Raw genomic sequence first — 22116 nt, forward strand, 5'->3', positions numbered from 1 at the left:
CCAGGCTCCTGAGAGACCCTAGCGGTCCACTCGGCCGGCGCGGCACCCAAGCAGTTGGTCGAGTCGTGGTGTGCGATGGAACGGATCCCGCTCCGGGCTGCGGAGGCCCGGACAGCTTCAGCAAGCTGCCAGCAGCCCCTCCGTCTTCCAGAGCCCATCTAGGAAAGACCCCGGGTCAGGCCTCTCCAAACAGCACCTACAGAAGGACGGGGCCCACTGGGCTCGAGAGGAGCCTTCCGGGCCTGGCCATCCATCCCAAGCGGGACGGCTTCTGGATTTTCTGATGCCTGCGCCGTGTGTCAGCTTCTCCAAGTCGGTACCTGGCTGTCCTTGATACCGTCGTTCGCGAGAAACCCTCGTTTCCGCACCGGAGTTGGTACGGGTCCTTTTGTGTTGTCTTTCCTTAAAGACGTCCCCTTCCCCAAGTGTCTAAGTTTCAAGCGCCTCCCCCCGCTCCCCGGCTGGGATGCAACTCCGTCTCCGTCTTCGCTTTTGTCTTTTGGGGGGGGGGGGTCCTGCCTTCGTTTGAAAGGTCGGTGTCTGGCTCCTCGTGGATCCCTTGCATCCGTTTTGATTCTGAACAGACTGGATGGAAGGATTAGGAATCTTGCTTCGTTGGCCCAGGGTTTTGGTGTCCCCTCACTCAGGTGCCTCACTCTGTCCTGCCCCCCTCCTGGCCTCTGTCTGCCAGAGGGAGTGGACGAGTCCCCCGAGAGGACATTTCCGTCCTCAGCGGCCAGCCCTTCCTGGCTCCTTGGCTTGAGCTTTCATATCGTGCGGCTCGGGCAGCTTTGAAAGTCTGCTCTTCCCCTGCCTGTGTCCGCGCAGACTATCGCGGAAAGGGGATCCGGGAAAGCGGGAGGGGAGTTTGCTCCAGGGGAGGAGAGCGGGGATGACAGGGAGGAGGAGAGGGGAGACTTGCCTCAGATCGCACGGACTTTTACATTTTCAAGGGGGGAATTCATCCAGGTAAGCCGTCTCTTCCCCACCGCAGACAGAAAGCAATAGTTGCTCGCTGTGGAGAAGCTGGGACATGCGGGCAGAGCAGGAAGAGAGGACCTCAACCTCCATCCTCTCACCGTTCAGCAATCATCCTGGGAGCGAATATCCTCGTGTTTCCCTTTTCCCGTGGGCCCCACTTTCCCTGCCAGAGCAGACCCAGGGCACCTGTGGCCTGCTTCCTGCTTGCCCGGGATGGCGGGGTGGCGGGGCGGGGCGGGCCGCGCGTCGCTCCCTGCAGGGTAGCGCCCTGGGTGGTTCTGGTTCCGACGGCTCCCCCAATCTGACCTCCGATGAGCGTGTTCTGCTGGGAGAACTGGGGCTGTGTCTCCGTAAGTTTCCCGGAGTGCGGGCCCGGAGGCTTGGTCTCAAACGAAGGCTCGGCAGCAAGGGCCGCCGTTCCTGCGAGGGACTCGCCCTCCCTGAGCGGCAGTTGCCTCATCTGGTTGGAAAGGGGGTCCTGTTAGTGCCTCGTCGGTGGCGTTGTTGCGAGCGCGGAAGCGGGAGCACGGAGCACACCGCTCAGCACGGAGCGCGGCACTGGTTGGTGCGCGCTCATCGTCTGCCGTCCTTCCCTGTGAGCATAGTGCTTTCCGCCGACATTCGCCCGGCACCTGCGGGCCGCGTGCCTGCTTGGGGCCGGACCCAGCAGCCGAGGACGCAGGTGCCAAAATCTCTGCCTTTGGGGGAGTTCGCCGCCTCGTGCCTGGGACGGGAGGACCGACGGCAGACCAACACGTCCCGACGAGAGGCGGCGTCCCCGACGACGGGACGCGGTGCCGTGGGAAATGGAGAGCCTGGCACAGCCGAGGTCCTGGTCAGACATGCGTTGATGGCGTCGCTCTCTTTCCCCCAGCCCGCCCCCCGCCCCCCACCCCGGCCCCCCGGCCCTTTCCTCTCCCTCGCGTCCCGAGGTCCCCTTTCCAACGGGATCCAAGAACGCCCACAGGGCCCAAACTCTTGAGATGGGCAGTGCAGACATCGTGCACTGGATCCCGGGTGGACGACGGGAGAGGGCTGCGGCCCAGAACCCTGAAGCCCAGAGGTCTCGGGACGGGGATACCGGTGACGTCGGGAGGCACCAACGGGTGTTCCGACGTGCGTTTCCCTCCCCGTAATCACACCGTGGCGCTCATCCGTCCATCCTCGGCGTGCTAGCCATCTTGGTAAAACTAAGGAGACTTAACGGGTGAGCTAACCTGTGGGAGACCCTGGGTAATGTCCCTACCTGCGCTCGAGCAGACTGTGGACGCTGTGGTCGTCGGGGAGGGGGTTCTGTACGTCTGGTAGATTGCGTTGGTTTCTCGGGCGAAGTTCTCCGTGTCCTGACTTTTCTGGCTGCTCGTTCTGTCAACTCAGGAAGTCCGGGGGCGCCCCGCAGAAAGAGGAAAAGAGCCAGAACGAAGAGGCGAAGAGAGAAGGAAAGAAACACACAAACACGCACGCGCACACAAAAACGCGCACACACAGAGCGAGAGCGAGAGCGAGAGCGAGAGCGAGAGCGAGCCCGAGCCCGGCTGCCTGTCCGTGGCTCCTGGGCGTCCGGGTCGCGGGACAGGGATCCCAGGAGCGCTGCACTCCTGAGACCCTGTCTGCACGTCCCAGGGCCCCAGGGGTGATCGCCAGCCCCAGGGCCCCCGCCTCCTTGCCCGGGCCCAGCTCAAGCACCACCGCCCTCCTGTGGGGAAGCTGCCTCTTGGGCAGGGCCTCTCTGTGTCAGCGTGAGCGTCTGTGTGTCTGTCCCGGGGGGTGTCTGTCTGGGTCCGTGTCTCGGATCCTCTCAATCTCTCTGTCTCTGCCTCTGTCTCTGTCTCTGTCTCTGTGTCTCTCAGGTCGGTCAGTCAGGAGCTGTCCAGGGTGGCCGCGGGGCCTGGGGTTGAGGGCGCGGTCCGGGTCCCGTGGGCGGGGCGCGGGGCGGGGCGGGGAAGGGTGGCCCGCCCTGGTCTCCCCGCGCCCCGCCGCCCGCCCCGGAGGGCTTTCCGGTGATGCCCTCTGGTCGCGCCGGTGGCTCCAGCTGGATTTGGGCAAGTTGGGGCCGGGCCGGAGCGGCGGCCGCCGGGGGTTGTTGGGCCCGGGTTCGTTGGGAGGCGCCTCGGGCCGGAGGGGCCTCGCCGGCCCGGGGCCCCGACGCGCTGACGCGCCGACGCGCCGACGCGCCCGACGCCCCGGGCCACCTGTCCCCGAGCAGAGCAGCCGGATGTCCTGCGACCCGTCGCCGGGATGCGGGCGGACAGGAGGCCTGGAGCGTCCGGGGCCGGCTTGGGAGAGCGCCTAGACTTGCGCCCCGCCCGCCCACAGTCCCCGGGGTGCCCGAGGCCTCCCGCGCCCTGGGCGGGCGGCAGGGCAGGGCAGGGCAGGGCAGGGCAGGGCAGGGCAGGGTTTGGCTGGCCGCGGCGGCGGCGGCGGCGGCGGCGGCGGCGGCGGCGGGAGGCAGTGGCAGGCAGGCGGCAGGCGGCGGAGCGCGGGGCGCAGGGGACGCGGGCGGCCGGTGCGCGTCACAGGGGCTCGGGCGCGCGCGTCACAGACGCCAGGCGACGGCGCGTCACAGGGGCCAGGCGACAGCGCGCGCGCGCGCGAGGCTTCTTAGGGGCGCCGGCGGCAGCCGCCAGCGTCTACGGCCATACCACCCTGAACGCGCCCGATCTCGTCTGATCTCGGAAGCTAAGCAGGGTCGGGCCTGGTTAGTACTTGGATGGGAGACCGCCTGGGAATACCGGGTGCTGTAGGCTTTTGCCTCCCGCCGCCTCCCTCTCCTTTTGCGCCCCCCCCAACGGCCCCAGCGCCGCTCCCTCCACGCTCCTCCCGCCCCTCCTCCCTCCTCACCGGTCGCCCCATCGCCCCGCCACGCCCCCACCGCTGTCCAGCCGCGCGAGTGCCCCGCGGCCGCGGCCACCGCCGCCGCCGCCGCCGCCGCCGCCGCCCAGCCCTTCCACCTCGCGGCCCCACGGGAACCCAGGGCCAACCGGGGCCGGCCCCGCGTGGCCGTGCCCCCGACGCCGCCCTCGTCCGGCGGGCTCCCTCTGTCCTCGGCGGCCTCTTCCCACCCGCCAGGCTCCTGAGAGACCCTAGCGGTCCACTCGGCCGGCGCGGCACCCAAGCAGTTGGTCGAGTCGTGGTGTGCGATGGAACGGATCCCGCTCCGGGCTGCGGAGGCCCGGACAGCTTCAGCAAGCTGCCAGCAGCCCCTCCGTCTTCCAGAGCCCATCTAGGAAAGACCCCGGGTCAGGCCTCTCCAAACAGCACCTACAGAAGGACGGGGCCCACTGGGCTCGAGAGGAGCCTTCCGGGCCTGGCCATCCATCCCAAGCGGGACGGCTTCTGGATTTTCTGATGCCTGCGCCGTGTGTCAGCTTCTCCAAGTCGGTACCTGGCTGTCCTTGATACCGTCGTTCGCGAGAAACCCTCGTTTCCGCACCGGAGTTGGTACGGGTCCTTTTGTGTTGTCTTTCCTTAAAGACGTCCCCTTCCCCAAGTGTCTAAGTTTCAAGCGCCTCCCCCCGCTCCCCGGCTGGGATGCAACTCCGTCTCCGTCTTCGCTTTTGTCTTTTGGGGGGGGGGGGGTCCTGCCTTCGTTTGAAAGGTCGGTGTCTGGCTCCTCGTGGATCCCTTGCATCCGTTTTGATTCTGAACAGACTGGATGGAAGGATTAGGAATCTTGCTGCGCTGGCCCAGGGTTTTGGTGTCCCCTCACTCAGGTGCCTCACTCTGTCCTGCCCCCCTCCTGGCCTCTGTCTGCCAGAGGGAGTGGACGAGTCCCCCGAGAGGACATTTCCGTCCTCAGCGGCCAGCCCTTCCTGGCTCCTTGGCTTGAGCTTTCATATCGTGCGGCTCGGGCAGCTTTGAAAGTCTGCTCTTCCCCTGCCTGTGTCCGCGCAGACTATCGCGGAAAGGGGATCCGGGAAAGCGGGAGGGGAGTTTGCTCCAGGGGAGGAGAGCGGGGATGACAGGGAGGAGGAGAGGGGAGACTTGCCTCAGATCGCACGGACTTTTACATTTTCAAGGGGGGAATTCATCCAGGTAAGCCGTCTCTTCCCCACCGCAGACAGAAAGCAATAGTTGCTCGCTGTGGAGAAGCTGGGACATGCGGGCAGAGCAGGAAGAGAGGACCTCAACCTCCATCCTCTCACCGTTCAGCAATCATCCTGGGAGCGAATATCCTCGTGTTTCCCTTTTCCCGTGGGCCCCACTTTCCCTGCCAGAGCAGACCCAGGGCACCTGTGGCCTGCTTCCTGCTTGCCCGGGATGGCGGGGTGGCGGGGCGGGGCGGGCCGCGCGTCGCTCCCTGCAGGGTAGCGCCCTGGGTGGTTCTGGTTCCGACGGCTCCCCCAATCTGACCTCCGATGAGCGTGTTCTGCTGGGAGAACTGGGGCTGTGTCTCCGTAAGTTTCCCGGAGTGCGGCCCCGGAGGCTTGGTCTCAAACGAAGGCTCGGCAGCAAGGGCCGCCGTTCCTGCGAGGGACTCGCCCTCCCTGAGCGGCAGTTGCCTCATCTGGTTGGAAAGGGGGTCCTGTTAGTGCCTCGTCGGTGGCGTTGTTGCGAGCGCGGAAGCGGGAGCACGGAGCACACCGCTCAGCACGGAGCGCGGCACTGGTTGGTGCGCGCTCATCGTCTGCCGTCCTTCCCTGTGAGCATAGTGCTTTCCGCCGACATTCGCCCGGCACCTGCGGGCCGCGTGCCTGCTTGGGGCCGGACCCAGCAGCCGAGGACGCAGGTGCCAAAATCTCTGCCTTTGGGGGAGTTCGCCGCCTCGTGCCTGGGACGGGAGGACCGACGGCAGACCAACACGTCCCGACGAGAGGCGGCGTCCCCGACGACGGGACGCGGTGCCGTGGGAAATGGAGAGCCTGGCACAGCCGAGGTCCTGGTCAGACATGCGTTGATGGCGTCGCTCTCTTTCCCCCAGCCCGCCCCCCGCCCCCCACCCCGGCCCCCCGGCCCTTTCCTCTCCCTCGCGTCCCGAGGTCCCCTTTCCAACGGGATCCAAGAACGCCCACAGGGCCCAAACTCTTGAGATGGGCAGTGCAGACATCGTGCACTGGATCCCGGGTGGACGACGGGAGAGGGCTGCGGCCCAGAACCCTGAAGCCCAGAGGTCTCGGGACGGGGATACCGGTGACGTCGGGAGGCACCAACGGGTGTTCCGACGTGCGTTTCCCTCCCCGTAATCACACCGTGGCGCTCATCCGTCCATCCTCGGCGTGCTAGCCATCTTGGTAAAACTAAGGAGACTTAACGGGTGAGCTAACCTGTGGGAGACCCTGGGTAATGTCCCTACCTGCGCTCGAGCAGACTGTGGACGCTGTGGTCGTCGGGGAGGGGGTTCTGTACGTCTGGTAGATTGCGTTGGTTTCTCGGGCGAAGTTCTCCGTGTCCTGACTTTTCTGGCTGCTCGTTCTGTCAACTCAGGAAGTCCGGGGGCGCCCCGCAGAAAGAGGAAAAGAGCCAGAACGAAGAGGCGAAGAGAGAAGGAAAGAAACACACAAACACGCACGCGCACACAAAAACGCGCACACACAGAGCGAGAGCGAGAGCGAGAGCGAGAGCGAGAGCGAGCCCGAGCCCGGCTGCCTGTCCGTGGCTCCTGGGCGTCCGGGTCGCGGGACAGGGATCCCAGGAGCGCTGCACTCCTGAGACCCTGTCTGCACGTCCCAGGGCCCCAGGGGTGATCGCCAGCCCCAGGGCCCCCGCCTCCTTGCCCGGGCCCAGCTCAAGCACCACCGCCCTCCTGTGGGGAAGCTGCCTCTTGGGCAGGGCCTCTCTGTGTCAGCGTGAGCGTCTGTGTGTCTGTCCCGGGGGGTGTCTGTCTGGGTCCGTGTCTCGGATCCTCTCAATCTCTCTGTCTCTGCCTCTGTCTCTGTCTCTGTCTCTGTGTCTCTCAGGTCGGTCAGTCAGGAGCTGTCCAGGGTGGCCGCGGGGCCTGGGGTTGAGGGCGCGGTCCGGGTCCCGTGGGCGGGGCGCGGGGCGGGGCGGGGAAGGGTGGCCCGCCCTGGTCTCCCCGCGCCCCGCCGCCCGCCCCGGAGGGGTTTCCGGTGATGCCCTCTGGTCGCGCCGGTGGCTCCAGCTGGATTTGGGCAAGTTGGGGCCGGGCCGGAGCGGCGGCCGCCGGGGGTTGTTGGGCCCGGGTTCGTTGGGAGGCGCCTCGGGCCGGAGGGGCCTCGCGGGCCCGGGGCCCCGACGCGCCGACGCGCCGACGCGCCGACGCGCCCGACGCCCCGGGCCACCTGTCCCCGAGCAGAGCAGCCGGATGTCCTGCGACCCGTCGCCGGGATGCGGGCGGACAGGAGGCCTGGAGCGTCCGGGGCCGGCTTGGGAGAGCGCCTAGACTTGCGCCCCGCCCGCCCACAGTCCCCGGGCTGCCCGAGGCCTCCCGCGCCCTGGGCGGGCGGCAGGGTAGGGCAGGGCAGGGCAGGGCAGGGCAGGGCAGGGCAGGGTTTGGCTGGCCGCGGCGGCGGCGGCGGCGGCGGCGGCGGCGGCGGCGGGAGGCAGTGGCAGGCAGGCGGCAGGCGGCGGAGCGCGGGGCGCAGGGGACGCGGGCGGCCGGTGCGCGTCACAGGGGCTCGGGCGCGCGCGTCACAGACGCCAGGCGACGGCGCGTCACAGGGGCCAGGCGACAGCGCGCGCGCGCGCGAGGCTTCTTAGGGGCGCCGGCGGCAGCCGCCAGCGTCTACGGCCATACCACCCTGAACGCGCCCGATCTCGTCTGATCTCGGAAGCTAAGCAGGGTCGGGCCTGGTTAGTACTTGGATGGGAGACCGCCTGGGAATACCGGGTGCTGTAGGCTTTTGCCTCCCGCCGCCTCCCTCTCCTTTTGCGCCCCCCCCCCCCCCGCCCCCCGGCCCTAGAGCCGCTCCCTCCACGCTCCTCCCGCCCCTCCTCCCTCCTCACCGGTCGCCCCATCGCCCCGCCACGCCCCCACCGCTGTCCAGCCGCGCGAGTGCCCCGCGGCCGCGGCCACCGCCGCCGCCGCCGCCGCCGCCGCCCAGCCCTTCCACCTCGCGGCCCCACGGGAACCCAGGGCCAACCGGGGCCGGCCCCGCGTGGCCGTGCCCCCGACGCCGCCCTCGTCCGGCGGGCTCCCTCTGTCCTCGGCGGCCTCTTCCCACCCGCCAGGCTCCTGAGAGACCCTAGCGGTCCACTCGGCCGGCGCGGCACCCAAGCAGTTGGTCGAGTCGTGGTGTGCGATGGAACGGATCCCGCTCCGGGCTGCGGAGGCCCGGACAGCTTCAGCAAGCTGCCAGCAGCCCCTCCGTCTTCCAGAGCCCATCTAGGAAAGACCCCGGGTCAGGCCTCTCCAAACAGCACCTACAGAAGGACGGGGCCCACTGGGCTCGAGAGGAGCCTTCCGGGCCTGGCCATCCATCCCAAGCGGGACGGCTTCTGGATTTTCTGATGCCTGCGCCGTGTGTCAGCTTCTCCAAGTCGGTACCTGGCTGTCCTTGATACCGTCGTTCGCGAGAAACCCTCGTTTCCGCACCGGAGTTGGTACGGGTCCTTTTGTGTTGTCTTTCCTTAAAGACGTCCCCTTCCCCAAGTGTCTAAGTTTCAAGCGCCTCCCCCCGCTCCCCGGCTGGGATGCAACTCCGTCTCCGTCTTCGCTTTTGTCTTTTGGGGGGGGGGGGGTCCTGCCTTCGTTTGAAAGGTCGGTGTCTGGCTCCTCGTGGATCCCTTGCATCCGTTTTGATTCTGAACAGACTGGATGGAAGGATTAGGAATCTTGCTTCGTTGGCCCAGGGTTTTGGTGTCCCCTCACTCAGGTGCCTCACTCTGTCCTGCCCCCCTCCTGGCCTCTGTCTGCCAGAGGGAGTGGACGAGTCCCCCGAGAGGACATTTCCGTCCTCAGCGGCCAGCCCTTCCTGGCTCCTTGGCTTGAGCTTTCATATCGTGCGGCTCGGGCAGCTTTGAAAGTCTGCTCTTCCCCTGCCTGTGTCCGCGCAGACTATCGCGGAAAGGGGATCCGGGAAAGCGGGAGGGGAGTTTGCTCCAGGGGAGGAGAGCGGGGATGACAGGGAGGAGGAGAGGGGAGACTTGCCTCAGATCGCACGGACTTTTACATTTTCAAGGGGGGAATTCATCAAGGTAAGCCGTCTCTTCCCCACCGCAGACAGAAAGCAATAGTTGCTCGCTGTGGAGAAGCTGGGACATGCGGGCAGAGCAGGAAGAGAGGACCTCAACCTCCATCCTCTCACCGTTCAGCAATCATCCTGGGAGCGAATATCCTCGTGTTTCCCTTTTCCCGTGGGCCCCACTTTCCCTGCCAGAGCAGACCCAGGGCACCTGTGGCCTGCTTCCTGCTTGCCCGGGATGGCGGGGTGGCGGGGCGGGGCGGGCCGCGCGTCGCTCCCTGCAGGGTAGCGCCCTGGGTGGTTCTGGTTCCGACGGCTCCCCCAATCTGACCTCCGATGAGCGTGTTCTGCTGGGAGAACTGGGGCTGTGTCTCCGTAAGTTTCCCGGAGTGCGGCCCCGGAGGCTTGGTCTCAAACGAAGGCTCGGCAGCAAGGGCCGCCGTTCCTGCGAGGGACTCGCCCTCCCTGAGCGGCAGTTGCCTCATCTGGTTGGAAAGGGGGTCCTGTTAGTGCCTCGTCGGTGGCGTTGTTGCGAGCGCGGAAGCGGGAGCACGGAGCACACCGCTCAGCACGGAGCGCGGCACTGGTTGGTGCGCGCTCATCGTCTGCCGTCCTTCCCTGTGAGCATAGTGCTTTCCGCCGACATTCGCCCGGCACCTGCGGGCCGCGTGCCTGCTTGGGGCCGGACCCAGCAGCCGAGGACGCAGGTGCCAAAATCTCTGCCTTTGGGGGAGTTCGCCGCCTCGTGCCTGGGACGGGAGGACCGACGGCAGACCAACACGTCCCGACGAGAGGCGGCGTCCCCGACGACGGGACGCGGTGCCGTGGGAAATGGAGAGCCTGGCACAGCCGAGGTCCTGGTCAGACATGCGTTGATGGCGTCGCTCTCTTTCCCCCAGCCCGCCCCCCGCCCCCCACCCCGGCCCCCCGGCCCTTTCCTCTCCCTCGCGTCCCGAGGTCCCCTTTCCAACGGGATCCAAGAACGCCCACAGGGCCCAAACTCTTGAGATGGGCAGTGCAGACATCGTGCACTGGATCCCGGGTGGACGACGGGAGAGGGCTGCGGCCCAGAACCCTGAAGCCCAGAGGTCTCGGGACGGGGATACCGGTGACGTCGGGAGGCACCAACGGGTGTTCCGACGTGCGTTTCCCTCCCCGTAATCACACCGTGGCGCTCATCCGTCCATCCTCGGCGTGCTAGCCATCTTGGTAAAACTAAGGAGACTTAACGGGTGAGCTAACCTGTGGGAGACCCTGGGTAATGTCCCTACCTGCGCTCGAGCAGACTGTGGACGCTGTGGTCGTCGGGGAGGGGGTTCTGTACGTCTGGTAGATTGCGTTGGTTTCTCGGGCGAAGTTCTCCGTGTCCTGACTTTTCTGGCTGCTCGTTCTGTCAACTCAGGAAGTCCGGGGGCGCCCCGCAGAAAGAGGAAAAGAGCCAGAACGAAGAGGCGAAGAGAGAAGGAAAGAAACACACAAACACGCACGCGCACACAAAAACGCGCACACACAGAGCGAGAGCGAGAGCGAGAGCGAGAGCGAGAGCGAGCCCGAGCCCGGCTGCCTGTCCGTGGCTCCTGGGCGTCCGGGTCGCGGGACAGGGATCCCAGGAGCGCTGCACTCCTGAGACCCTGTCTGCACGTCCCAGGGCCCCAGGGGTGATCGCCAGCCCCAGGGCCCCCGCCTCCTTGCCCGGGCCCAGCTCAAGCACCACCGCCCTCCTGTGGGGAAGCTGCCTCTTGGGCAGGGCCTCTCTGTGTCAGCGTGAGCGTCTGTGTGTCTGTCCCGGGGGGTGTCTGTCTGGGTCCGTGTCTCGGATCCTCTCAATCTCTCTGTCTCTGCCTCTGTCTCTGTCTCTGTCTCTGTGTCTCTCAGGTCGGTCAGTCAGGAGCTGTCCAGGGTGGCCGCGGGGCCTGGGGTTGAGGGCGCGGTCCGGGTCCCGTGGGCGGGGCGCGGGGCGGGGCGGGGAAGGGTGGCCCGCCCTGGTCTCCCCGCGCCCCGCCGCCCGCCCCGGAGGGGTTTCCGGTGATGCCCTCTGGTCGCGCCGGTGGCTCCAGCTGGATTTGGGCAAGTTGGGGCCGGGCCGGAGCGGCGGCCGCCGGGGGTTGTTGGGCCCGGGTTCGTTGGGAGGCGCCTCGGGCCGGAGGGGCCTCGCCGGCCCGGGGCCCCGACGCGCTGACGCGCCGACGCGCCGACGCGCCCGACGCCCCGGGCCACCTGTCCCCGAGCAGAGCAGCCGGATGTCCTGCGACCCGTCGCCGGGATGCGGGCGGACAGGAGGCCTGGAGCGTCCGGGGCCGGCTTGGGAGAGCGCCTAGACTTGCGCCCCGCCCGCCCACAGTCCCCGGGGTGCCCGAGGCCTCCCGCGCCCTGGGCGGGCGGCAGGGCAGGGCAGGGCAGGGCAGGGCAGGGCAGGGCAGGGTTTGGCTGGCCGCGGCGGCGGCGGCGGCGGCGGCGGCGGCGGCGGGAGGCAGTGGCAGGCAGGCGGCAGGCGGCGGAGCGCGGGGCGCAGGGGACGCGGGCGGCCGGTGCGCGTCACAGGGGCTCGGGCGCGCGCGTCACAGACGCCAGGCGACGGCGCGTCACAGGGGCCAGGCGACAGCGCGCGCGCGCGCGAGGCTTCTTAGGGGCGCCGGCGGCAGCCGCCAGCGTCTACGGCCATACCACCCTGAACGCGCCCGATCTCGTCTGATCTCGGAAGCTAAGCAGGGTCGGGCCTGGTTAGTACTTGGATGGGAGACCGCCTGGGAATACCGGGTGCTGTAGGCTTTTGCCTCCCGCCGCCTCCCTCTCCTTTTGCGCCCCCCCCAACGGCCCCAGCGCCGCTCCCTCCACGCTCCTCCCGCCCCTCCTCCCTCCTCACCGGTCGCCCCATCGCCCCGCCACGCCCCCACCGCTGTCCAGCCGCGCGAGTGCCCCGCGGCCGCGGCCACCGCCGCCGCCGCCGCCGCCGCCGCCGCCCAGCCCTTCCACCTCGCGGCCCCACGGGAACCCAGGGCCAACCGGGGCCGGCCCCGCGTGGCCGTGCCCCCGACGCCGCCCTCGTCCGGCGGGCTCCCTCTGTCCTCGGCGGCCTCTTCCCACCCGCCAGGCTCCTGAGAGACCCTAGCGGTCCACTCGGCCGGCGCGGCACCCAAGCAGTTGGTCGAGTCGTGGTGTGCGATGGAACGGATCCCGCTCCGGGCTGCGGAGGCCCGGACAGCTTCAGCAAGCTGCCAGCAGCCCCTCCGTCTTCCAGAGCCCATCTAGGAAAGACCCCGGGTCAGGCCTCTCCAAACAGCACCTACAGAAGGACGGGGCCCACTGGGCTCGAGAGGAGCCTTCCGGGCCTGGCCATCCATCCCAAGCGGGACGGCTTCTGGATTTTCTGATGCCTGCGCCGTGTGTCAGCTTCTCCAAGTCGGTACCTGGCTGTCCTTGATACCGTCGTTCGCGAGAAACCCTCGTTTCCGCACCGGAGTTGGTACGGGTCCTTTTGTGTTGTCTTTCCTTAAAGACGTCCCCTTCCCCAAGTGTCTAAGTTTCAAGCGCCTCCCCCCGCTCCCCGGCTGGGATGCAACTCCGTCTCCGTCTTCGCTTTTGTCTTTTGGGGGGGGGGGGTCCTGCCTTCGTTTGAAAGGTCGGTGTCTGGCTCCTCGTGGATCCCTTGCATCCGTTTTGATTCTGAACAGACTGGATGGAAGGATTAGGAATCTTGCTGCGCTGGCCCAGGGTTTTGGTGTCCCCTCACTCAGGTGCCTCACTCTGTCCTGCCCCCCTCCTGGCCTCTGTCTGCCAGAGGGAGTGGACGAGTCCCCCGAGAGGACATTTCCGTCCTCAGCGGCCAGCCCTTCCTGGCTCCTTGGCTTGAGCTTTCATATCGTGCGGCTCGGGCAGCTTTGAAAGTCTGCTCTTCCCCTGCCTGTGTCCGCGCAGACTATCGCGGAAAGGGGATCCGGGAAAGCGGGAGGGGAGTTTGCTCCAGGGGAGGAGAGCGGGGATGACAGGGAGGAGGAGAGGGGAGACTTGCCTCAGATCGCACGGACTTTTACATTTTCAAGGGGGGAATTCATCAAGGTAAGCCGTCTCTTCCCCACCGCAGACAGAAAGCAATAGTTGCTCGCTGTGGAGAAGCTGGGACATGCGGGCAGAGCAGGAAGAGAGGACCTCAACCTCCATCCTCTCACCGTTCAGCAATCATCCTGGGAGCGAATATCCTCGTGTTTCCCTTTTCCCGTGGGCCCCACTTTCCCTGCCAGAGCAGACCCAGGGCACCTGTGGCCTGCTTCCTGCTTGCCCGGGATGGCGGGGTGGCGGGGCGGGGCGGGCCGCGCGTCGCTCCCTGCAGGGTAGCGCCCTGGGTGGTTCTGGTTCCGACGGCTCCCCCAATCTGACCTCCGATGAGCGTGTTCTGCTGGGAGAACTGGGGCTGTGTCTCCGTAAGTTTCCCGGAGTGCGGCCCCGGAGGCTTGGTCTCAAACGAAGGCTCGGCAGCAAGGGCCGCCGTTCCTGCGAGGGACTCGCCCTCCCTGAGCGGCAGTTGCCTCATCTGGTTGGAAAGGGGGTCCTGTTAGTGCCTCGTCGGTGGCGTTGTTGCGAGCGCGGAAGCGGGAGCACGGAGCACACCGCTCAGCACGGAGCGCGGCACTGGTTGGTGCGCGCTCATCGTCTGCCGTCCTTCCCTGTGAGCATAGTGCTTTCCGCCGACATTCGCCCGGCACCTGCGGGCCGCGTGCCTGCTTGGGGCCGGACCCAGCAGCCGAGGACGCAGGTGCCAAAATCTCTGCCTTTGGGGGAGTTCGCCGCCTCGTGCCTGGGACGGGAGGACCGACGGCAGACCAACACGTCCCGACGAGAGGCGGCGTCCCCGACGACGGGACGCGGTGCCGTGGGAAATGGAGAGCCTGGCACAGCCGAGGTCCTGGTCAGACATGCGTTGATGGCGTCGCTCTCTTTCCCCCAGCCCGCCCCCCGCCCCCCACCCCGGCCCCCCGGCCCTTTCCTCTCCCTCGCGTCCCGAGGTCCCCTTTCCAACGGGATCCAAGAACGCCCACAGGGCCCAAACTCTTGAGATGGGCAGTGCAGACATCGTGCACTGGATCCCGGGTGGACGACGGGAGAGGGCTGCGGCCCAGAACCCTGAAGCCCAGAGGTCTCGGGACGGGGATACCGGTGACGTCGGGAGGCACCAACGGGTGTTCCGACGTGCGTTTCCCTCCCCGTAATCACACCGTGGCGCTCATCCGTCCATCCTCGGCGTGCTAGCCATCTTGGTAAAACTAAGGAGACTTAACGGGTGAGCTAACCTGTGGGAGACCCTGGGTAATGTCCCTACCTGCGCTCGAGCAGACTGTGGACGCTGTGGTCGTCGGGGAGGGGGTTCTGTACGTCTGGTAGATTGCGTTGGTTTCTCGGGCGAAGTTCTCCGTGTCCTGACTTTTCTGGCTGCTCGTTCTGTCAACTCAGGAAGTCCGGGGGCGCCCCGCAGAAAGAGGAAAAGAGCCAGAACGAAGAGGCGAAGAGAGAAGGAAAGAAACACACAAACACGCACGCGCACACAAAAACGCGCACACACAGAGCGAGAGCGAGAGCGAGAGCGAGAGCGAGAGCGAGCCCGAGCCCGGCTGCCTGTCCGTGGCTCCTGGGCGTCCGGGTCGCGGGACAGGGATCCCAGGAGCGCTGCACTCCTGAGACCCTGTCTGCACGTCCCAGGGCCCCAGGGGTGATCGCCAGCCCCAGGGCCCCCGCCTCCTTGCCCGGGCCCAGCTCAAGCACCACCGCCCTCCTGTGGGGAAGCTGCCTCTTGGGCAGGGCCTCTCTGTGTCAGCGTGAGCGTCTGTGTGTCTGTCCCGGGGGGTGTCTGTCTGGGTCCGTGTCTCGGATCCTCTCAATCTCTCTGTCTCTGCCTCTGTCTCTGTCTCTGTCTCTGTGTCTCTCAGGTCGGTCAGTCAGGAGCTGTCCAGGGTGGCCGCGGGGCCTGGGGTTGAGGGCGCGGTCCGGGTCCCGTGGGCGGGGCGCGGGGCGGGGCGGGGAAGGGTGGCCCGCCCTGGTCTCCCCGCGCCCCGCCGCCCGCCCCGGAGGGGTTTCCGGTGATGCCCTCTGGTCGCGCCGGTGGCTCCAGCTGGATTTGGGCAAGTTGGGGCCGGGCCGGAGCGGCGGCCGCCGGGGGTTGTTGGGCCCGGGTTCGTTGGGAGGCGCCTCGGGCCGGAGGGGCCTCGCCGGCCCGGGGCCCCGACGCGCTGACGCGCCGACGCGCCGACGCGCCCGACGCCCCGGGCCACCTGTCCCCGAGCAGAGCAGCCGGATGTCCTGCGACCCGTCGCCGGGATGCGGGCGGACAGGAGGCCTGGAGCGTCCGGGGCCGGCTTGGGAGAGCGCCTAGACTTGCGCCCCGCCCGCCCACAGTCCCCGGGGTGCCCGAGGCCTCCCGCGCCCTGGGCGGGCGGCAGGGCAGGGCAGGGCAGGGCAGGGCAGGGCAGGGCAGGGTTTGGCTGGCCGCGGCGGCGGCGGCGGCGGCGGCGGCGGCGGCGGGAGGCAGTGGCAGGCAGGCGGCAGGCGGCGGAGCGCGGGGCGCAGGGGACGCGGGCGGCCGGTGCGCGTCACAGGGGCTCGGGCGCGCGCGTCACAGACGCCAGGCGACGGCGCGTCACAGGGGCCAGGCGACAGCGCGCGCGCGCGCGAGGCTTCTTAGGGGCGCCGGCGGCAGCCGCCAGCGTCTACGGCCATACCACCCTGAACGCGCCCGATCTCGTCTGATCTCGGAAGCTAAGCAGGGTCGGGCCTGGTTAGTACTTGGATGGGAGACCGCCTGGGAATACCGGGTGCTGTAGGCTTTTGCCTCCCGCCGCCTCCCTCTCCTTTTGCGCCCCCCCCAACGGCCCCAGCGCCGCTCCCTCCACGCTCCTCCCGCCCCTCCTCCCTCCTCACCGGTCGCCCCATCGCCCCGCCACGCCCCCACCGCTGTCCAGCCGCGCGAGTGCCCCGCGGCCGCGGCCACCGCCGCCGCCGCCGCCGCCGCCGCCGCCCAGCCCTTCCACCTCGCGGCCCCACGGGAACCCAGGGCCAACCGGGGCCGGCCCCGCGTGGCCGTGCCCCCGACGCCGCCCTCGTCCGGCGGGCTCCCTCTGTCCTCGGCGGCCTCTTCCCACCCGCCAGGCTCCTGAGAGACCCTAGCGGTCCACTCGGCCGGCGCGGCACCCAAGCAGTTGGTCGAGTCGTGGTGTGCGATGGAACGGATCCCGCTCCGGGCTGCGGAGGCCCGGACAGCTTCAGCAAGCTGCCAGCAGCCCCTCCGTCTTCCAGAGCCCATCTAGGAAAGACCCCGGGTCAGGCCTCTCCAAACAGCACCTACAGAAGGACGGGGCCCACTGGGCTCGAGAGGAGCCTTCCGGGCCTGGCCATCCATCCCAAGCGGGACGGCTTCTGGATTTTCTGATGCCTGCGCCGTGTGTCAGCTTCTCCAAGTCGGTACCTGGCTGTCCTTGATACCGTCGTTCGCGAGAAACCCTCGTTTCCGCACCGGAGTTGGTACGGGTCCTTTTGTGTTGTCTTTCCTTAAAGACGTCCCCTTCCCCAAGTGTCTAAGTTTCAAGCGCCTCCCCCCGCTCCCCGGCTGGGATGCAACTCCGTCTCCGTCTTCGCTTTTGTCTTTTGGGGGGGGGGGGTCCTGCCTTCGTTTGAAAGGTCGGTGTCTGGCTCCTCGTGGATCCCTTGCATCCGTTTTGATTCTGAACAGACTGGATGGAAGGATTAGGAATCTTGCTGCGCTGGCCCAGGGTTTTGGTGTCCCCTCACTCAGGTGCCTCACTCTGTCCTGCCCCCCTCCTGGCCTCTGTCTGCCAGAGGGAGTGGACGAGTCCCCCGAGAGGACATTTCCGTCCTCAGCGGCCAGCCCTTCCTGGCTCCTTGGCTTGAGCTTTCATATCGTGCGGCTCGGGCAGCTTTGAAAGTCTGCTCTTCCCCTGCCTGTGTCCGCGCAGACTATCGCGGAAAGGGGATCCGGGAAAGCGGGAGGGGAGTTTGCTCCAGGGGAGGAGAGCGGGGATGACAGGGAGGAGGAGAGGGGAGACTTGCCTCAGATCGCACGGACTTTTACATTTTCAAGGGGGGAATTCATCAAGGTAAGCCGTCTCTTCCCCACCGCAGACAGAAAGCAATAGTTGCTCGCTGTGGAGAAGCTGGGACATGCGGGCAGAGCAGGAAGAGAGGACCTCAACCTCCATCCTCTCACCGTTCAGCAATCATCCTGGGAGCGAATATCCTCGTGTTTCCCTTTTCCCGTGGGCCCCACTTTCCCTGCCAGAGCAGACCCAGGGCACCTGTGGCCTGCTTCCTGCTTGCCCGGGATGGCGGGGTGGCGGGGCGGGGCGGGCCGCGCGTCGCTCCCTGCAGGGTAGCGCCCTGGGTGGTTCTGGTTCCGACGGCTCCCCCAATCTGACCTCCGATGAGCGTGTTCTGCTGGGAGAACTGGGGCTGTGTCTCCGTAAGTTTCCCGGAGTGCGGCCCCGGAGGCTTGGTCTCAAACGAAGGCTCGGCAGCAAGGGCCGCCGTTCCTGCGAGGGACTCGCCCTCCCTGAGCGGCAGTTGCCTCATCTGGTTGGAAAGGGGGTCCTGTTAGTGCCTCGTCGGTGGCGTTGTTGCGAGCGCGGAAGCGGGAGCACGGAGCACACCGCTCAGCACGGAGCGCGGCACTGGTTGGTGCGCGCTCATCGTCTGCCGTCCTTCCCTGTGAGCATAGTGCTTTCCGCCGACATTCGCCCGGCACCTGCGGGCCGCGTGCCTGCTTGGGGCCGGACCCAGCAGCCGAGGACGCAGGTGCCAAAATCTCTGCCTTTGGGGGAGTTCGCCGCCTCGTGCCTGGGACGGGAGGACCGACGGCAGACCAACACGTCCCGACGAGAGGCGGCGTCCCCGACGACGGGACGCGGTGCCGTGGGAAATGGAGAGCCTGGCACAGCCGAGGTCCTGGTCAGACATGCGTTGATGGCGTCGCTCTCTTTCCCCCAGCCCGCCCCCCGCCCCCCACCCCGGCCCCCCGGCCCTTTCCTCTCCCTCGCGTCCCGAGGTCCCCTTTCCAACGGGATCCAAGAACGCCCACAGGGCCCAAACTCTTGAGATGGGCAGTGCAGACATCGTGCACTGGATCCCGGGTGGACGACGGGAGAGGGCTGCGGCCCAGAACCCTGAAGCCCAGAGGTCTCGGGACGGGGATACCGGTGACGTCGGGAGGCACCAACGGGTGTTCCGACGTGCGTTTCCCTCCCCGTAATCACACCGTGGCGCTCATCCGTCCATCCTCGGCGTGCTAGCCATCTTGGTAAAACTAAGGAGACTTAACGGGTGAGCTAACCTGTGGGAGACCCTGGGTAATGTCCCTACCTGCGCTCGAGCAGACTGTGGACGCTGTGGTCGTCGGGGAGGGGGTTCTGTACGTCTGGTAGATTGCGTTGGTTTCTCGGGCGAAGTTCTCCGTGTCCTGACTTTTCTGGCTGCTCGTTCTGTCAACTCAGGAAGTCCGGGGGCGCCCCGCAGAAAGAGGAAAAGAGCCAGAACGAAGAGGCGAAGAGAGAAGGAAAGAAACACACAAACACGCACGCGCACACAAAAACGCGCACACACAGAGCGAGAGCGAGAGCGAGAGCGAGAGCGAGAGCGAGCCCGAGCCCGGCTGCCTGTCCGTGGCTCCTGGGCGTCCGGGTCGCGGGACAGGGATCCCAGGAGCGCTGCACTCCTGAGACCCTGTCTGCACGTCCCAGGGCCCCAGGGGTGATCGCCAGCCCCAGGGCCCCCGCCTCCTTGCCCGGGCCCAGCTCAAGCACCACCGCCCTCCTGTGGGGAAGCTGCCTCTTGGGCAGGGCCTCTCTGTGTCAGCGTGAGCGTCTGTGTGTCTGTCCCGGGGGGTGTCTGTCTGGGTCCGTGTCTCGGATCCTCTCAATCTCTCTGTCTCTGCCTCTGTCTCTGTCTCTGTCTCTGTGTCTCTCAGGTCGGTCAGTCAGGAGCTGTCCAGGGTGGCCGCGGGGCCTGGGGTTGAGGGCGCGGTCCGGGTCCCGTGGGCGGGGCGCGGGGCGGGGCGGGGAAGGGTGGCCCGCCCTGGTCTCCCCGCGCCCCGCCGCCCGCCCCGGAGGGGTTTCCGGTGATGCCCTCTGGTCGCGCCGGTGGCTCCAGCTGGATTTGGGCAAGTTGGGGCCGGGCCGGAGCGGCGGCCGCCGGGGGTTGTTGGGCCCGGGTTCGTTGGGAGGCGCCTCGGGCCGGAGGGGCCTCGCCGGCCCGGGGCCCCGACGCGCTGACGCGCCGACGCGCCGACGCGCCCGACGCCCCGGGCCACCTGTCCCCGAGCAGAGCAGCCGGATGTCCTGCGACCCGTCGCCGGGATGCGGGCGGACAGGAGGCCTGGAGCGTCCGGGGCCGGCTTGGGAGAGCGCCTAGACTTGCGCCCCGCCCGCCCACAGTCCCCGGGGTGCCCGAGGCCTCCCGCGCCCTGGGCGGGCGGCAGGGCAGGGCAGGGCAGGGCAGGGCAGGGCAGGGCAGGGTTTGGCTGGCCGCGGCGGCGGCGGCGGCGGCGGCGGCGGCGGCGGCGGGAGGCAGTGGCAGGCAGGCGGCAGGCGGCGGAGCGCGGGGCGCAGGGGACGCGGGCGGCCGGTGCGCGTCACAGGGGCTCGGGCGCGCGCGTCACAGACGCCAGGCGACGGCGCGTCACAGGGGCCAGGCGACAGCGCGCGCGCGCGCGAGGCTTCTTAGGGGCGCCGGCGGCAGCCGCCAGCGTCTACGGCCATACCACCCTGAACGCGCCCGATCTCGTCTGATCTCGGAAGCTAAGCAGGGTCGGGCCTGGTTAGTACTTGGATGGGAGACCGCCTGGGAATACCGGGTGCTGTAGGCTTTTGCCTCCCGCCGCCTCCCTCTCCTTTTGCGCCCCCCCCAACGGCCCCAGCGCCGCTCCCTCCACGCTCCTCCCGCCCCTCCTCCCTCCTCACCGGTCGCCCCATCGCCCCGCCACGCCCCCACCGCTGTCCAGCCGCGCGAGTGCCCCGCGGCCGCGGCCACCGCCGCCGCCGCCGCCGCCGCCGCCGCCCAGCCCTTCCACCTCGCGGCCCCACGGGAACCCAGGGCCAACCGGGGCCGGCCCCGCGTGGCCGTGCCCCCGACGCCGCCCTCGTCCGGCGGGCTCCCTCTGTCCTCGGCGGCCTCTTCCCACCCGCCAGGCTCCTGAGAGACCCTAGCGGTCCACTCGGCCGGCGCGGCACCCAAGCAGTTGGTCGAGTCGTGGTGTGCGATGGAACGGATCCCGCTCCGGGCTGCGGAGGCCCGGACAGCTTCAGCAAGCTGCCAGCAGCCCCTCCGTCTTCCAGAGCCCATCTAGGAAAGACCCCGGGTCAGGCCTCTCCAAACAGCACCTACAGAAGGACGGGGCCCACTGGGCTCGAGAGGAGCCTTCCGGGCCTGGCCATCCATCCCAAGCGGGACGGCTTCTGGATTTTCTGATGCCTGCGCCGTGTGTCAGCTTCTCCAAGTCGGTACCTGGCTGTCCTTGATACCGTCGTTCGCGAGAAACCCTCGTTTCCGCACCGGAGTTGGTACGGGTCCTTTTGTGTTGTCTTTCCTTAAAGACGTCCCCTTCCCCCAGTGTCTAAGTTTCAAGCGCCTCCCCCCGCTCCCCGGCTGGGATGCAACTCCGTCTCCGTCTTCGCTTTTGTCTTTTGGGGGGGGGGGGGTCCTGCCTTCGTTTGAAAGGTCGGTGTCTGGCTCCTCGTGGATCCCTTGCATCCGTTTTGATTCTGAACAGACTGGATGGAAGGATTAGGAATCTTGCTGCGCTGGCCCAGGGTTTTGGTGTCCCCTCACTCAGGTGCCTCACTCTGTCCTGCCCCCCTCCTGGCCTCTGTCTGCCAGAGGGAGTGGACGAGTCCCCCGAGAGGACATTTCCGTCCTCAGCGGCCAGCCCTTCCTGGCTCCTTGGCTTGAGCTTTCATATCGTGCGGCTCGGGCAGCTTTGAAAGTCTGCTCTTCCCCTGCCTGTGTCCGCGCAGACTATCGCGGAAAGGGGATCCGGGAAAGCGGGAGGGGAGTTTGCTCCAGGGGAGGAGAGCGGGGATGACAGGGAGGAGGAGAGGGGAGACTTGCCTCAGATCGCACGGACTTTTACATTTTCAAGGGGGGAATTCATCAAGGTAAGCCGTCTCTTCCCCACCGCAGACAGAAAGCAATAGTTGCTCGCTGTGGAGAAGCTGGGACATGCGGGCAGAGCAGGAAGAGAGGACCTCAACCTCCATCCTCTCACCGTTCAGCAATCATCCTGGGAGCGAATATCCTCGTGTTTCCCTTTTCCCGTGGGCCCCACTTTCCCTGCCAGAGCAGACCCAGGGCACCTGTGGCCTGCTTCCTGCTTGCCGGGGTGGGGGGGGTGGCGGGGCGGGGCGGGCCGCGCGTCGCTCCCTGCAGGGTAGCGCCCTGGGTGGTTCTGGTTCCGACGGCTCCCCCAATCTGACCTCCGATGAGCGTGTTCTGCTGGGAGAACTGGGGCTGTGTCTCCGTAAGTTTCCCGGAGTGCGGGCCCGGAGGCTTGGTCTCAAACGAAGGCTCGGCAGCAAGGGCCGCCGTTCCTGCGAGGGACTCGCCCTCCCTGAGCGGCAGTTGCCTCATCTGGTTGGAAAGGGGGTCCTGTTAGTGCCTCGTCGGTGGCGTTGTTGCGAGCGCGGAAGCGGGAGCACGGAGCACACCGCTCAGCACGGAGCGCGGCACTGGTTGGTGCGCGCTCATCGTCTGCCGTCCTTCCCTGTGAGCATAGTGCTTTCCGCCGACATTCGCCCGGCACCTGCGGGCCGCGTGCCTGCTTGGGGCCGGACCCAGCAGCCGAGGACGCAGGTGCCAAAATCTCTGCCTTTGGGGGAGTTCGCCGCCTCGTGCCTGGGACGGGAGGACCGACGGCAGACCAACACGTCCCGACGAGAGGCGGCGTCCCCGACGACGGGACGCGGTGCCGTGGGAAATGGAGAGCCTGGCACAGCCGAGGTCCTGGTCAGACATGCGTTGATGGCGTCGCTCTCTTTCCCCCAGCCCGCCCCCCGCCCCCCACCCC

At 67.8% G+C, this 22116-nt stretch overlaps 5 non-coding genes across 5 annotated transcripts; all 5 read left to right on the top strand.

Moving 5' to 3' along the window:
* The first annotated feature begins 3609 nt into the window (after positions 1 to 3609).
* LOC138919121 (5S ribosomal RNA) lies at positions 3610 to 3728 on the top strand. The gene has a single exon (XR_011429056.1). It is a non-coding gene; the product is annotated as a 5S ribosomal RNA (ribosomal RNA).
* Positions 3729 to 7661: 3933 nt separating this feature from the next.
* LOC138919135 (5S ribosomal RNA) lies at positions 7662 to 7780 on the top strand. The gene has a single exon (XR_011429087.1). It is a non-coding gene; the product is annotated as a 5S ribosomal RNA (ribosomal RNA).
* Positions 7781 to 11712: 3932 nt separating this feature from the next.
* LOC138919146 (5S ribosomal RNA) lies at positions 11713 to 11831 on the top strand. The gene has a single exon (XR_011429105.1). It is a non-coding gene; the product is annotated as a 5S ribosomal RNA (ribosomal RNA).
* Positions 11832 to 15755: 3924 nt separating this feature from the next.
* On the top strand, positions 15756 to 15874 carry LOC138919157 (5S ribosomal RNA). The gene has a single exon (XR_011429131.1). It is a non-coding gene; the product is annotated as a 5S ribosomal RNA (ribosomal RNA).
* A 3927-nt stretch (positions 15875 to 19801) lies between these two features.
* Positions 19802 to 19920, top strand: LOC138919181 (5S ribosomal RNA). The gene has a single exon (XR_011429158.1). It is a non-coding gene; the product is annotated as a 5S ribosomal RNA (ribosomal RNA).
* The last annotated feature ends 2196 nt before the right edge of the window (positions 19921 to 22116 follow it).

The sequence above is a fragment of the Equus caballus genome, chromosome 1, assembly GCF_041296265.1.
Source record: "Equus caballus isolate H_3958 breed thoroughbred chromosome 1, TB-T2T, whole genome shotgun sequence".
Lineage (NCBI taxonomy): Eukaryota > Metazoa > Chordata > Mammalia > Perissodactyla > Equidae > Equus > Equus caballus.